This window comes from Macrobrachium rosenbergii, chromosome 4, assembly GCF_040412425.1.
Source record: "Macrobrachium rosenbergii isolate ZJJX-2024 chromosome 4, ASM4041242v1, whole genome shotgun sequence".
NCBI classification, from domain to species: domain Eukaryota; kingdom Metazoa; phylum Arthropoda; class Malacostraca; order Decapoda; family Palaemonidae; genus Macrobrachium; species Macrobrachium rosenbergii.
In genome coordinates this window covers 11,210,001-11,226,555 of record NC_089744.1, presented here as the reverse complement: position 1 = coordinate 11,226,555, position 16,555 = coordinate 11,210,001, and the positions used below count along the sequence as shown (strand labels likewise).

General features: G+C 36.2%; 1 protein-coding gene across 1 annotated transcript in view; it reads left to right on the top strand.

Annotated features, from left to right (window-relative positions):
• LOC136830532 (junctional adhesion molecule B-like) overlaps positions 1-16,555 on the top strand; it is a 651,645-nt gene that overhangs the window by 564,852 nt on the left and 70,238 nt on the right. The gene's annotated exons all lie outside the window — the stretch shown is intronic.

The following is a 16,555-nucleotide window of genomic DNA, read 5'->3' as shown; positions in this document are numbered from 1 at the left end:
AATTAATCTCGAAGTTCTCGGCCGGACCAGGGGATCACGAATACGTGGAGGAATATGTCTGATACAGGCTGTGCGACCATGAAGGGTTGATGAAGCCGAGTTTTTGCCAGTACGGTCCTTGCCCTTTAAGGTGCAAGTGTAGTAAAGTTTTGAAGAGGATAAGAGGTCTGATGTAGACCCTTGGTCTCAGTCCAACGTACAAAGACCTCCATCTCCCAAAAGCTATTTTATGTTTATTTTTTGTTTATCCGTGTATGCCGTTTATTGCATCTGTATTTTACCGTACGACTGGTATTTGAATTAATGTTATTTTATCTTTTCTTCCCGAAGTGAAAAATTTAATTTCTGAAAAAAAAACGCCTTGAAAGTGAATGGCCTCCTCTGCAGGTCCAGCACGAATATGTTCACGTAGTAAATAATGATTAGGGAAAGAATAATGCAGAGAAGCGAGGGTGAAGGAGAATAACGAAGAATCATTTCCCTAGATCATGTTCGGGCAAATGAAAAGAATAATCTCCATCTCCTCGCGTTGTTTCGCTCTGACGGTATCATTGCCTCGGGGCAAACCAGTGCCGGGGAAAGAGGATACCTGAGAACCTGCTCCCTTTCCTACAAAGAAGCAGAAGGTAACAAAAAAAGGAAGAGTATGAAGGAAAGAGAGCGTCGTCGTGCCTCTGAATGGATATCTCGGGAGAATGAACCGCATGAAAACCGGGGAGGAAGACGCTCTCGCTCGGATCGAGTTTTGATAGAGAGAATGGAATGAAACGCAGCATTTATTTCTTTTTGCATCGAAAATCCCAGGCGCTCTCCTCCGGCAAAGCCCTGCAAATGCCGTGGAAGTGCGTCGGCTCCTGAAGATTTGATAAACTCCGCTTTTGATAAACGCTTCGTGGAGAGATGCGCAGTAAACGATTGTAGTTGGAAATATTTAACAGTTACGTTCAAACTCTTTTTTTTTTTTTTTTTTTATCAGTTTTTGATGGGTAGAGTGGTAACGCTTTTTAGGTGACGTTTGAAAGTTTTCGAAGTTTTTTCTTGGTGAATATTTGATGGAGTACGTAAAGGTTTTTCTTGATGTATTTTTCATGGTTAGTGTTTGTGAAGGGTTTAAATAAAGGTTTCTGTTTGCAAATATTCAGTGGTAAATATTTGATTGTCATAGTTCATAAAGGGTTTTTTTGGTGGGTTTTTTAAAAAGTTTAATTTATGTTTATTTTGGTAAATATTTGGTAGTTGATATATAGAAATCTGTCTTGACAAATATTTTATGATTTGAATTCTTAAGATGTGTTCTAGGTGAATATTTGTTGGAGCTTGCAAAGGTCTTTTTCGATGAATATTTGATAGAAATTATAAAGTTTTATCTTTGTGAATGTTTGATAAAGGTTGATTTTGATAAGTATTTGATATACAGTAGTTTTCATGGATTTATTTTGATAAATATTTCACAGTTAGAGCTCATTGAGGTTTTATTGACAATTACTTTATGGTTCGAGTTCACGAAGGTTTTTAGAGAAATTTTTGATGGTTTAAGTTCGTAAAGATTCTGTTAAATATTTGGTGATTAGTTAAAGGAAGCCTCTCTTGATATTTGATGCTTGAAGTTCATGCAGGCTTTTCGTGATAAAGCAGCCCCATGATGAATTTTTTTGGGTTAAAACTAAAAATAAAAACCTATATAAACGCTCAATAGTTTGATTTTTTTTTTTTTGGGGGGGGGTAATTTTACCTGTTAAAACATTTCATAATGTAACCAAAGTATATTTAACTATTTAATATATATTTTTCTTGAGATTATATTTCGACTAATGAACGTTTTTTATTACAGATTTAGTCAACAGATTTATCTGTACTAAAGCGTCTTTGTTAAAGATTTAACGAGTCTAAATGTATTCGTTAATGATAATGTATCTCGCTAAACACTTTGTGATTATAGATAGGAACGTTTTGTTGATAAAGATTCACTAAATAACTCTCGTCTTGATAAGCGTATCTTCTGGAATCGTAACATATTTCATTGTTATTTCTCTTAAGGAAATACCTCTTGTTTGCATATTAAGAAGGAAAGTTTAAAATTGGGGAACACTGAATTTCTTTCAACTGCTAATTACATAAGTAAGAAACATAGTGACAGACATCGGTGAGATCACTTTTGTCATCCGAGATGATCTTAAGGAAGAATGGAAAATTACCCTCGACAGCGTTAGACATTTTCAGGTTTTTTTTGTCCGTTTCTTAGCATGCTTACGCGGAATGTCATGTGCGGAGTTTTACTGAATTTTTTTTTTTCAAAGAAGGGAGTTGTGTCTGGACTTTTTTGGGATGCGGGTGGGTTACTCGGCGTTGGCGGAGGTTTGCGGCCTGCAGATGATCTTGATATCCTTACCCGAATGGTATTACCATATCTTATTTGGCGTGTGTTCACATAAAGTTTGCTCTTCAAAGGTTGTCCATCTGGCGGTTCTCCCTCTTTCATGAGAAAATCAGTTGTGAAAGAATACTGGAAGACATTAATAGCAATGTAAATAATACACAGACATCAGACTGAAGCAAAGAAAGAAACAAAGAAAAAAAAACTCAGTAATGTATACTGATAATTTAACAGACAAACACCGAAAACAAAAAAATTTAAAGCTTGCTTGATGAATACTCCAACACGTATGAATTCATGAAAGCTAAAGCTCGGACAATTGACAGAACGATTAGGCAGCCAGAAAACGAACATCCCAAATTTTAGATAAATGTAAACGAAAGAAAAATACTTTTTTTTTTTTTTTTGCTAAATTATGACTTGATGAAAATACATGCGATGTCAAATATCTCCGTAAAATATATATATTCGTTTCTGCATTCATTTGTTCCTAAACGTCAGTCACCGTTAGAGACTGGTGGGTTTTTTAATAGTTGGAACGTTTTTGGTTTCATCTCCATGCAGGTTAATTATGCATCTCTTCCCTGATACAGTCAAAAAAAGATTTTATAACAAATAGCAGTGAGGTAGAACGAACGAAAAAACGCAGACTGTAAAATATATTTGTAAATATTGTCTATACTAGTTGTGGCACCCTCTCTCCCTCTCGCTCTCAAATAGCTGCGCTGCCCATTCAAAGGCATAAAATGTGGAACTGTCGAATGAAAACATTAATCCTCCTTTCCTGTCTCCCCCCTTTTGTCCTGCTGCCGTTGCTTTCATAACAGCTTAAAGCCTTCCAAAATGATAAAATCTCCGGTGCTTGGACCCGCAATTTCACCTTTCTCAAAATTTCACTTGAAAAGAATATGTGAACCGGTGCGTGAAGGCTGTGCCACTTGTACCGTTTCAGTTTTTCCCTGAGGTACGTCTGCATATATACCTCACGTATCCTGGTGATTTAATATAAATGTGTGTGTATATATATATATATATATATATATATATATATATATATATATATATATATATATATATACACAATACATACATGCATACATACACATTCACATGTATGTATCTTTATTTGAGCGCACATTCATTCGCTACTATGATTATTTTATATGCTGAAGTAGATACCAACCAACAGGGTTACCAGCCCTTTGGATTCAAGTAACATGTAAACAAATGGTAAACGCTCTCCATGTTCAGGATTCTAACCTTTTCAGCTAATCGACACGTCTTCCTATTTTTATCACATGCACTTCTTTGAACTCGAATTAATTATTCCTACTGAAATAAGTTGTGTGTGACCATAGAGGTCACTTAAGAGTAACAACTACATTTCGTTATATTTATAGTAAACATCTCCACGCAAGGAAGAGGAAGGGAAAAACCCACACACACATAGTGAGAGAGAGAGAGAGAGAGAGAGAGAGAGAGAGAGAGAGAGAGAGAGCTAGAGAGAAGCTAAAACAAGCAAAAAAAAAGAGGAAGGAGATTCATTTTCAATATTTGCATTCACAAAGGCGATTGAAATTCATATCCATTATCGGAAAGTTTAACATTTTCTACCATGGACTGTATTGCAAACATTAAAAGAGCTGTAACGTATTGTTTATTGAATGGAATTTACCCAGTTAATAATAAAAAAAAAAGGACAGTTGAAATAAATTAGCCTTTATAGCAACCATAATTCTAGGTCAGTTTATTTTGCATTGAAACGCAGACCACACATTCGTGGCATCTCACTATAAACAGAATACAACACACCTTTGATGTCAGTATGCCGTTCATAGACCCATTCTCACACTTGCATAAAATTCTGTCAGTCACAAAATTCAAAGTAAAAACAGAAACGAAAAATTCTGAAAACAAGAACGTGTCATCTTTCACAAGAACTCTCATCTGGTTGATCTATTAATAGCGCACAAACATACACAGAAATGCGTGTGTAAATTTGGACTCACTTTTTACCCCTTGGTTATAATTATCATTAGAAACTCACAAACATACATAGAAAACTTTCTGTGAAAAGAATGCATATACGTAAAGCAAAGGTAAAATTATCAAATAAGCAGAAAGTGGTGTATATATATATATATATATATATATATATATATATATATATATATATATATATATATATATATATATATATATATATATATATATATATATATTGCTACGTATTTGCCTTCGATACTTACTTGATTCTGGGAGGCAACGGATAATTGCAGGAGTTCTTTACATTATCAAGAAATCTACTGTATTTAACTGAAGCATCTGACTAAATATTCTGATTAAGGCAACTCCGTACATGAGTAAATCAAGGAAACACTGTTGGCTTAGGGCCTTCTTCATGTGAGGGAAGATTACATAAACTCAAGGTTCTCTTAATTAATTCTGTTTACATAATAAACAAAGATCAGAAGAATTACGGGGCAGGCAATAACAGAGTCCTGCTGAATGAAAGAATCCTACACGTGCACAGGGGAAATATTCTACACCGCTGATGTCTTCATAACAGGGACATCGCAGAGGGGTAGATTAAAGGGTGGCATAAGGCCACTGCACATGGGTACAGAGCCGAGAGTGGTTCCACAGCCAAGGCCGATGTAAGAGGGTTACTTGCAAGAATAATAGGACACTCAAAGGGAACTGAGAGAATGCACAAATTGTGGCAAATAACTCAGTTCAATACTAAATGCATAATCACGTTAACACTTGATGCTTAAACACAAATTGCTGAAGGTGATCGCATAATGGACATAGAAAATAAATCAGATAGAGAAATAACAGGATTGTGACTGACTAAGAAACCTTATTCTGGTACGTTACCTTCGTCAAGATGACGATGTCCTCGTCCAATAGGGCGCTGGTGCTGGAGGGAGGAAAATGAAGGGATACCATGACAAAAGTGCACTGGTTCGAAACTCGGGGTTGAACACATGGAGGGTACAAGGGACAGGCAAAGGTAAGGACATCTGTCCACAGTGGAGTTCTGAGCACTTCTCTCTCTGACTGCTGTTGCTTGATCCATTTATAACCTCGGGGAATTACCCCTTGGCATCTAGGTAGGTGGCACAAAGGTCAATCTCCACCTCGTTTTCTGTAGCATACACGTGGACATTCAGCCAAGCCTCGTGGAGAGGTCACTATTCCCAGGTGTCATGGATGGAGAGCGCATGTTTGGGAACTAATAGCCGGGTGCTTTCTCTGTGGCTCCTCCTGTGCCAGTTGTCCACCGTCAGCGAGGATTAGTCTCTTCGGTTGCCACACCTAGAAATCAGAATCTTAGGCAGTCATTTAGAACAGAGAGTGGGATTAGGCTTACCCATGTGGGGAAAGAAGAGAATTGGTGAGGGGGCGAATGGCACCCACAGTTCTTTCTATTTAAGAAACAGTTAATATTAATTGTATTCTCTGTCGGTTACCTTATCATGGTAAAACAGGTGAGGATGCTTGGAAAAAAGTTTCCTTCGTTGCAATATATATATATATATATATATATATATATATATATATATATATATATATATATATATATATATATATATATGTGTGTGTGTGTGTGTGTGTGTGTGTGTGTGTGTGTGTGTGTGTGTGTGTGCGTGCGTGCGTGTGCGTACATAAAACAAAATATTCCATTATTTTATATAGGATTATACAATTTATGCAAAGTTTTCTTAAATTAAACCGCGATCGGGAGAACTCAAATCAGTTTCCTCAGCGTACAGTGGCTATGGCAATGCTGAAAGCGTGAGATCATTGGTTAAATAGCCACCACCCTGCATAAAGCAACTGAATGAGGCACTGAAAAAATCCCAAAAGACAGAAACAGTGACCCAACAGATACCATCACAAACACCCCAAAACTAACCCTTTTGAATACTGTAGATATCCCGGTATTTAAACATTTCCATATACAATAGCACCCATTCAGTTCGATTCACATCACAGACACAAGCACAAACACACGCACAAAGACGAACAAACAGTCCCCTAAATTGATGAAGCCGAAGCGTTTCATAAAAGCAAAACACAAACGCTGCGAGTTGTTATTTATCGTCCGCCTGCACGAAATATAAAAAATAAATGACACGTCACAAGTCAGCTCCGGTGACGCCGGTGTCATTTGCGCTGGCATGTTGCTGTTGTAAGAATAAGCAATTTTGCATCGATATGAAAGACTCTCGTCTTTTTAGAACAAGTTTTATTTATACTGTAATAGGTTTCGTCCGAATATGGCGCGCTCGCTTCCTCCTTTTTTTTTTTTTTAATCCATTTTCTTTTGTACGCATTCCTCTTTTGTACGGATTCCCTGGGTTATCTTCTGTTATAGATGACTTTGTTGTGTTTTCTTCCTTTTATATCCGAGTGTGATGGGTTCTCTTTCTTCTTCTTCTTCCGAATTAGTCATGGCGCCGTTTTCTGCTGTTTCTGAAGGTTTAGCGCTCCCTTTTTAATTTATCAGTTTTTGCATATTCTTGCCCGTTCCACAAAACTAAAAAAAAATATCACTTTGCTCATTTTTATACATATTTTCTAATCGGATAATTATTAATTCTTTTTTTTTTTGAATTTCATGTACCCCCTGTTTTTTTAACCTATGATTTTTATTCTCGTGTGTCTTTTATCAAACTTTATGGGATTTTTCCCCCCTTTAGCCGAATTTAGTGTCGCTGATTCTTGTTTTCTCATTCGAGTTTGCTGCATTCTCTTCGGAACAGACTTTTCTCTTGTTTCTCTTCTCCTTCTTCCGTTTTTCTTCTCCGGTCGATTCGCGTGAAGTTTACTCTTATTCTTTCAACACAGCGACTTGCCTTCCACAATCACTTTTCCAAGGATTCTCAGTAAGAAGCCTACTTGTCCTCAACTCAAAAGTAAAGTTCATTAGCAAGCACTTTTATTACTCTGACTTGAACAGCTCACCATGGAAAAGTATTCGAGTTCAACATAGAGAATATGACTTTTTATAAATACATGGCCGTTTATTTGTGTGGTTATACAAATGTATGCATGTGTATATGAATGCAAAAGAAATCCATAATGCTTTGATAATGTAAATATTATAGGTACACACACACACACACACACACACACACACACACACACACACACATATATATATATATATATATATATATATATATATATATATATATATATATATATATATATATATATATATATATATATATATGTATGTATATATATTTTTAATTGTCGCAGTGGTATCATACCTTCTCGACTTCCTCTTAGTTTTGATTCACTTATCACTACAAGCCTTTAGAGCCATACTAGGAATATATGAAGAGACGTATCTCCCCGCAGTGGGAAAAACCCTACCTCCGTTGATAGATTATGTTGAGGTTAAGCCTCAGATCCCTCTATGGGAAATAGGGTTTCTTCATATGATCCCCAAAGGCTTCTAACGATAACTGTATCCAAGAAGTTAAGAGTAAATCGAGAAGTTATGAGACACTTATATATATATATATAATATATATATATATATATATATATATATATATATATATATATATATATATATATATATATATATATATATATATATATATATATTTGTTTATTTATTTATTATGTATACACATGTATATACACACAAAAACACACATACACACAAATTCTTTTTCATTTCCTGTACACATTTATCTCTTTCTTTGATTCTTGCACAGCGCTTCCATAAAATAAATTACTCATTTTAATCCAGCACAGATTCTGTGTTTAACCAACAATTCTCTTTTAACTCACTTATTTTCAAAAACATAACTGTAATAGATACCTTGTTCAGACATTCCAGTATTATATATATATATATATATATATATATATATATATATGTATGTATTAGAGCTATGTTTTGGAAAATAAGTCAGTTGGAAGAGAATTGTTGGTTAAACAGAATTTGTGGCGGATTAATATCACTAATTCATTTCATGGAATTGAAGAACGAGAGGTATGTCGAAAGTCAAAGAACAAGAATTATAAAACAATCTGTAAAGGTGAGGCGTGAAGTGCGTTTATTGAAAGCCACCTGAAGCTCTCACGACGAAAGCAAAGCTTTACCTCGAGTTTATAGACGAGAGAGCCCTCACATACGTAATTTTGAACCCCATTCACCTAATATGCATGACAGATTCTGTCAGCTTGTTTAGAAGACGACACAGCAAACACTCCAGTTGCGTTCGGTTACGCCTTTCAGCTGTCATATGAACAAAGGCAACGCCGAAGTTTATACCTTTACTGACAGCGAAAGGTGGCGTCTAAACTTATCCCAGCCATCATTAGGGGACTGTGAGAAATATTGACAGGTGGACATTTCAGACCATTTATTTATAGTGAATGCCAAAAATTGGGGGGTTTTCTTGTTTTTCAGAAAGTTTAGTCGTTGCGTAATGACGGCTTGGCTTGAATATGTCTTGAATTTCTATATGTGAATGGTTTATGTGTTTATGTGGTAACGGTTTCTTCTTTACGATGCCACACATTCACACACACACACACACAACACACACGTTCACACACACAAACACAGACATTATATATGTATGTGTATATATATGCATATATACATATATATACATACATACATATACAGTATATATATATATACAGTATATACTTACATACATACATACTATACATGCGTGTGTGTATGAAGAATGTCAATCAACAAACAGCCAAATAGCAAAAATGGAAATGAAAAAGTTCCAAGTGCTTTCATGAATATGCTTCATAAATATTTTCTGGGTACTGAGGATACAAAAAAACATTAGGATACAGGATACAAAAAAACATTAGGATACAGTGTTCCTTTTCAGTACCCTTATATAACTCATAAAAATTATAGAAAAGTAATAAAAAGCTGCTGAAAGGTCAGCTGCCCAACAACACAATCGACTACCCACGCATCTCATTTATAAAGGTCGCTGCTCAAATTAAAATGAATTATGACTTTTCCTAATTATACTGGACTCGATAACATTACGATTGAGATTGTTTTTACAATATCCATTATTCTTTTGAATCTCTCCATCGTTTAGCATGCTCAAAATGATTTATATGAAGGGATACAGCATTTGATATTTGTGTTGTTTTAAACGAGCTTCCGGCGATATTGCGCTCTCTCCCGCACAGAATTCATCACAGCCAATACACCAAATCTAATATACACACCCGGACTTAGAGCGAGGAGAATTTTGAATACGAAAAAGATTTAACCGTATCATCACTCTGGTACACAACTGATGCACTGACCGTCAGAAAAATCTCAAGTAAAGGAATAAATAGGTTACACTAAACATTTTTTTGATTGACACATGTATGCATGAATGTGCTTGCGGGGTTATAATTTGAAGTTTTTTATTCTGTACATACGTATGATGTATGTATGAATGTATGTATGTTTACAAGGTTTTCTTCTTAATTTCACTAAAATAAGTATGTATGTACGTATGCATGTATGTATGTATGTATGCCTACATGATTATAACTTTAACATATCTCCTTGTGTTTGTATGTATGTATGGATGTATGCATGTATGTATGTATGAATGAATGAATGAATGAATGCATGCATGCATGCATGTATGTATGTATGTATGCATATGAAATAGTTTTCTCTTGAACTTCACTATTGCATGTATCTAGATATGAGTATATGAATATGATGTTATAAACTTTAAACTTTCTCCTTATAAATATGTACGTATTTAAGTATGTTTATAAGATTTGCTCATGAAGTTCTGCTCAAACTCAGTGAAGAAAATCTGCTGTCAATAGTGTCTAATTAAATAGTGTCTTGAAAATGGACGAAATTAATCCGCTTTGCGGTCACATGAAACTTTTTTTTCTGGAATCAACGTGATACCAAGATTTCCAAAATGTTTTCAACCGTGTGTAAGATGAGTGGGTAGAACTGGAAATTGGTTGTTTTGGCCAGTACATCACTGGTCAGTAAAATTTTAGAGTGACCGGCCATGTTAACTTGTTTAGGACAGAGGGCTTTTGAGAGTGTTTCAGAATGTTGATTAAATTCCTCTCCCTGATAGAGGGAGAGTGGCCAGGTGGTTTTAACCTGTGCGCTGTTTGGTCAGACGAAACTTCGTTAATTTCAGTGCTTCTGAGACCAGTGTCCTTCATGTCTCGGCTTTATGCGCCGTTCTTCCCAATAATGTGGCCGTAGGTGGGGTTGAACAGTAAATTGTAGCATGTCACATATGTGTCAAGCTTATCCTGCCGTATATTGGGATTTCTTCTCATTTAGGTTCTTCTTTCACTACTTCTTAGTAAAGTTAAATCAATTTTCACCTAACAGATGGCACAGCTATTGCTACCAATTAAGCTGCTAGTTCTGTTAGTTCTCTGGATATTACTTCGTTGTCATCGCCACCCTGTTGAATCACAGAGAAGCATTGTAAAATTTTGCCCGTTGTCTAATGGAATTAAGGACACTGCATATTAAGACTACCCACGTATAATTTGGTACTTTTTCAGAGGTATTCCTGAAGTAGTTGTCTAAGAAGTTTTCGGCGTTTATTTGCCACAATTGGTCTTTTTGCTGTTGGTGATTCCATTCGGTCAGTAACAGAAGTTTTACCTTCCATGCGGTCAGCGTAGTGATGGCCTCATTTGCTAATGCTTAAGCCAAGTTTCATTTCTGTCTGCCCCCTATGTTACTGCTGATATTATGAATTATCTGGTGTTACAGGCGGTAATGTAACAGAAGGTGGAATCATTTTAGTTCTAAATTTACCATTGGGATCTCCTCTTAAACCAGAATCGTCTTTGATTTGGTAGTGTAAGTTTTGCCACCATAAATACCAGGAAGTCGTTTATAACTTCTAATGTGTATAATATAAAATTATGCACTGACTGAAGCAGAAGGAGTACATTGTTATATTATTAAGTAACAAACTGCTGTAGTTCAGTTTTTAAGAAGGCCTCCATAACATTTCAGCCAGATCATTTTTATATATACTTTACCTAGGACGCTTGTCAAGTAACGTCAAAAGTGGTCTGATGAATAAATTCCCAAAGATGTTCTGTGTGAATAATTCCAGTGGCCTATATTTAAATACTTGTTATATCTAAATATTAATAACAGGTAACAGTAACGGATTAAATTGCTTTACCTGTCTGTTAAGGGGAGGTTCGGTAATAAAGTTCTGTGCAGTATCGGTATGTTCCACTTCCTTAATATTATATGAATTTTACTGATGCGGCACTTACAAAAAGAAAAAAACCCAGAAAGCTAACATCTATAAACTTACTTGTAATACTCAAAGCAAATCTTTTGTGGTTCAGACAAGTCGTTCTCCACTTTAGCGACCTAGTGAATGAATATAAAGAAGCTTCAAGTTGAAGCTTTACTGTTGATACCTGGAATTATTTCAAGGTATGTATTCGAATAAGCTGAGATTGTAGTCTGGATAAATGACATTATTGTCAAAGTGGCCTATTCAGACTCCTTATCCTTCCCATTATTTCCTCGTCAACTTGTAAGTGGCTTCTCCTCAGCTCTCTACGCTGTCTGTCCTCTAACCATTGAAAATGGATTCGTACGAAACCGCTGTGTAATCCAGTCACTAATTAAAGAGATCTCCCCTTCCTCGATCCTGTTAATCCCTGATGTATTTATCCGTCAGTCGGTTCCAGCCCCTCTTTGTCATACTTCCCCTTCTGCGTTCGAAAAAATGAAAATGGATTTTAAGTCCTTCACAGTCAGCAGTTGAAGGATGCAGTGGTCACCTGGTATGTGTGGATCATGTGTGCTGTAGTTTGTATGTATTGTTTTACTTTTCAATTAGTCCATTTGATTTTGTTTATGGTACTATCTCTTTTGGTTTCCTTGATTGTTATATAACTTTACACTTTAAAATTAGGTTTGTCGTTTATAGGGTGCAAGACTTATTTTATTTTTTACTTTAGATCCAATTTGTGTAAGACTACTCAGATCTGCGCTGTCGGCCTTTTTGTGTAAAACGAATCATATATAGAAACTGCAATAACGGAAAAACCGTGAACTATTAAGATAGAGGTAAGGCTTTCTTTAAAATACGGTGCCATATGTTGCTTCCTCCTTCGTAGTCTCGTGCCTGTCTTTGCAAACATCGTCTTGTTAACATCGTGACAGAAAATAGTAGGTATGTGTATGCATATAGACATAAAAAAAAAACTTGATACTTTCTCGCAACAGTTATATAGTTTATTTTGTTGGTATAAAATTTCCCTTCGAAAATCTCGTATGTGAAAGAAAAATTATTTTTCAGTTTAAACTATGGGTGTTTCTGTGTATCACGAGCAATAAGCGGATATATTTTCAGCCTGGAAGAACCTTTAGTGTATTAAAGCTTCTCTCTCTCTCTCTCTCTCTCTCTCTCTCTCTCTCTCTCTGCATAATGTAGCGATGTGAAAGGGCTTTGGAAAGGAATGGAGAGAGGGTGAGTTCCTTTCACCTCTTGATAACCTCACGTTGAGCTTCTTACTTTGAATCGCAATCTTTTATGCAGGAAGTTCGCTCTTAATTTAAAAAGACATTATTTCGAAAACTATTGCCTCCAGTATTGTAAATGGCTACAATCTTGATAACAGGAGTCCGGACATTCCACCGTAAATAATCCCTATTAGAAAGAGTGAAACTTTCTCCCCGGGTCAGAACTGTAAAAGAGCCCGACTTTCCCGCGCATTTGTCCGTCGACTTTACTGTAAATTTTTATGAACTTCGATCAAACAAATGGATGTGTTGTGCCAGAATCGTTCCTCTTGTTCTTTTTCGGGTATAAAATTGTTCAGAGTTACGACCCCGAGGGACAGCTTCTGTCAAATCCTCTGACGCTTCGTGTAAACACGGTTGATGGCCTCCGCTTTCGCACTCTCTCTCTCTCTCTCTCTCTCTCTCTCTCTCTCTCTCTCTCTCTCTCACTAGGTGGTTTCCTCACTCCATCTCCTCCTCCTCATCCTCCTCTTCCTCCTCCTCTCTCTCTTCCTACCTCCTCCCTCGTGACCTTTCGGTTACTGCCGATGCTGTATTTGTGCCAAATTGGCTTCGTTTTCTGGTATTTAATGGGTATTTTTGAAGTGGATTTTTTCCGGGTAGATAAAATATAAGTGAAAAGTCTCTTTTGACATTAGCGTTTGACCTACATTGGAGAGAATGACTCTGTTTATAGGTTTACATTTTACAAGGTCGTTGTGTGATGTGATTTTAGCAATACTTATGAAAGTAATGCACGGTTACTGTTTTCACAGTGGTTTTTCATTTCGAGGAAATTAAGCGCTAGTTCATAACTCACTGCAACTATAGATCGGTTTTACCGATTATCAACAAGAAAGTAGTTGGAATTTTTTTCATTACTTTTTCCGTGCTAGGAAATACTTCGTCTTGCTCTTGCTTCTGACAGGGAAACATTTATGGTTGTTTGCCAACAAATTTCTTTACAACTTTTGCAAATTTAACTTTCCTTCTGCCCTCCACTGAGATGGGTATAGTCTGCAATCCTAGCGGTAACTTTATTCCAACTCAGATCTAACTTAATTGTTTTCATAGCAATTTCAATACCACTTTCTCTCCTACTCCATCCCTCTTTAATATTGTTCCCTCTCAAACACTCTCTGCTAGTAAAGCCCATACGTTCCCTTGCTTACTGATCGACTCTTTAAGGAATGGGTGGATGAACAGGTTCCTGTACTATGCCGTCGTAGCTTCTCCTCTTGAAAATTCTCACTGACCCAGCTTGGCACAGTGAAAGGTGATTGATCTAATCATTGTTATTGCTGTCAGTTCTGCTTTTGCTCGAGTATTTGATACTGACCATCTTGCCTTGTTTCTTCTCTGGGATTAACAGTATGCCTCCGGGAAGGAAAGATCCACAGAAGATCTTGCTGACTTTGTTCTTGGTAGCCTTAAGGCGTTGGACAGAATCGCATGCGGCCCTGTTACCAAACATCCTGCTGATAGTTTATAATCTCATTGCAAGCTCCTTCCTGGCCTACCATTGAACAGTTTTATATCTGTTGTCAACATCGGAACATTTACTCTTGTTCACATTTCTGGTAATGGTCTTATGGATCCACATTTCCCACCTACATTTCTTCCTCGTTATCAATGTTTTTCACTAGTTTAACCATTCTCCTATTCATGAACCACCTCTCCATGTTTTATTCTTTTTGTCACGATCATCCTTCTTCCCCACTTCCACCCTTTACTTCGTGGGAAATTTTCGTCCTTACATTACTTAGTTAAGTGGAAGTTTCTTCTGACGTGAGTTTTTTTAAAATCTCTTTCTGATTTGCTTTCTTTGTCTGCTACGTTATTCCAACTGGTAAGAGTCCTCATACCGTTTCATGTCCTACTTTCTTACCTTCCTGTCCTCTTTTATATCCATGCGTTGAGGGTAGCAGCAAGCACATATGCACATAACCACACACACACACACATATATATATATATATATATATATATATATATATATATATATATATATATATATATATATATATATATATATATATATATATATATATATATATATATATATATATATATATATATATATATATATATATATATATATATATATATATACACACTACATTTATTAATGGACAATTTCCTACACATGTTATTTATTACAAAGTTTTTGGAGATCTAAACATTATTAATTTAACACGGAGTAACGCGTAGGGGCTATTTGCCTGTGCAAGTGATTTGAGATTCTCAGAATTACGTGGTTTTGAGACTTAGCCTATAATGGATTCCGTTAAATGGTTTTTCCTTTAAACTCTTCGTGAAGGCGTACAAATCCGAAGCACCCAGTATTGGAGTTAATGGACTTCACAATAACTGTTATCCGAGATTATTCAACAGTCGAGACCAATCATGATGTGTATGGTGTTTTGTTCATCTATTTTTAATTTATTGATGTATATGCTTTATTTCTATTTTTTTCCATATACCCAATGTGTTCATCGGAAACTCCACTGGCAATATAAGAACCTTTCCGACATTCAGATTATTAATAATGTTAATAATAGTATTGACAATAAAGATATTTTATTATGATAATTTTATTTTACTAATTTTTTCGTGACTTCTTTTTTCCACACCTGCGACCGTAGTGTTTGAAAGAATATTGGAGATTTTATTTGGTCAACTAATCTCAGCCACTTTTGACCTTAACCAACTCATTGCCAGTCCCAAGGTTGTCGTATGAGATTACCCTTGAAAGTATTGAATGATTCTTAAGAGAATTTTGGTAGCACTGTTAGGCTGTTGTGATTCTGGGTACACCCTTCAGGTGTTATAAGTTCTCTGATTTTACGGTTATGTTTTGAAATTTTTGTCACGGTTCAATACCTTTGAACCAAAGGAAAGAATTCTTTTGTGAGGTTCTCGATACGAAGCCCATTCCTCGTATTTTAAACTTCGTTCTATTTACTAGACGTATTTAGAGGAAAGCGTGAACGTTTTAAGCTCATTTCCTAGTTTTTGGTAGGTATTACCGATCTGGCATATGAGTGTGTTCGAATAATGGTCTTATCTTACAAGATAATGATTGCATTTTTATTTCATTTAAATGTGTCTCATCAGTAGAATAATTTGAATAATTAGAGAACGTAGACTATGAGACAACATTTGTTTTTTACCAAGCATTTTAAACAAAAACCGAACAACGGTAATAACGATTTTTTTCCTCTTTTTTCATGTTAATTCCAGACCCCGTCATTCCCAGGAATTGTCGGAATGATCATTATGCTTTTCGCTCTAATTTTACTACCGCTGGTAATTCCCTAATGCAGGCAGGAAATTTTCCAACTAGAGGTGTTTACCCACAACATTAGTTAATTAACAACCCATGGCTAGTGAAGCTGATAGTCTCAAATATGCCTGTGGGTGGGGGGGAGTGTAATGAATGGGTGACAGGGAGAGAGAGCGGGACGAGAAAGGGGGCTAAGAAGGAAGTGGAGAGAAAGCGAGAGGGAGAGGAGTTGAAATGGGGAGTTGGGATGGGCGGAAGGGAAGAGGGAAAGGAGTTGAAATGGGGAGTTGGGATGGGAGGAAGGGAAGGGAGAGAGGAGTTGAAATGGGGAGTTGGGATGGGAGGAAGGGAAGAG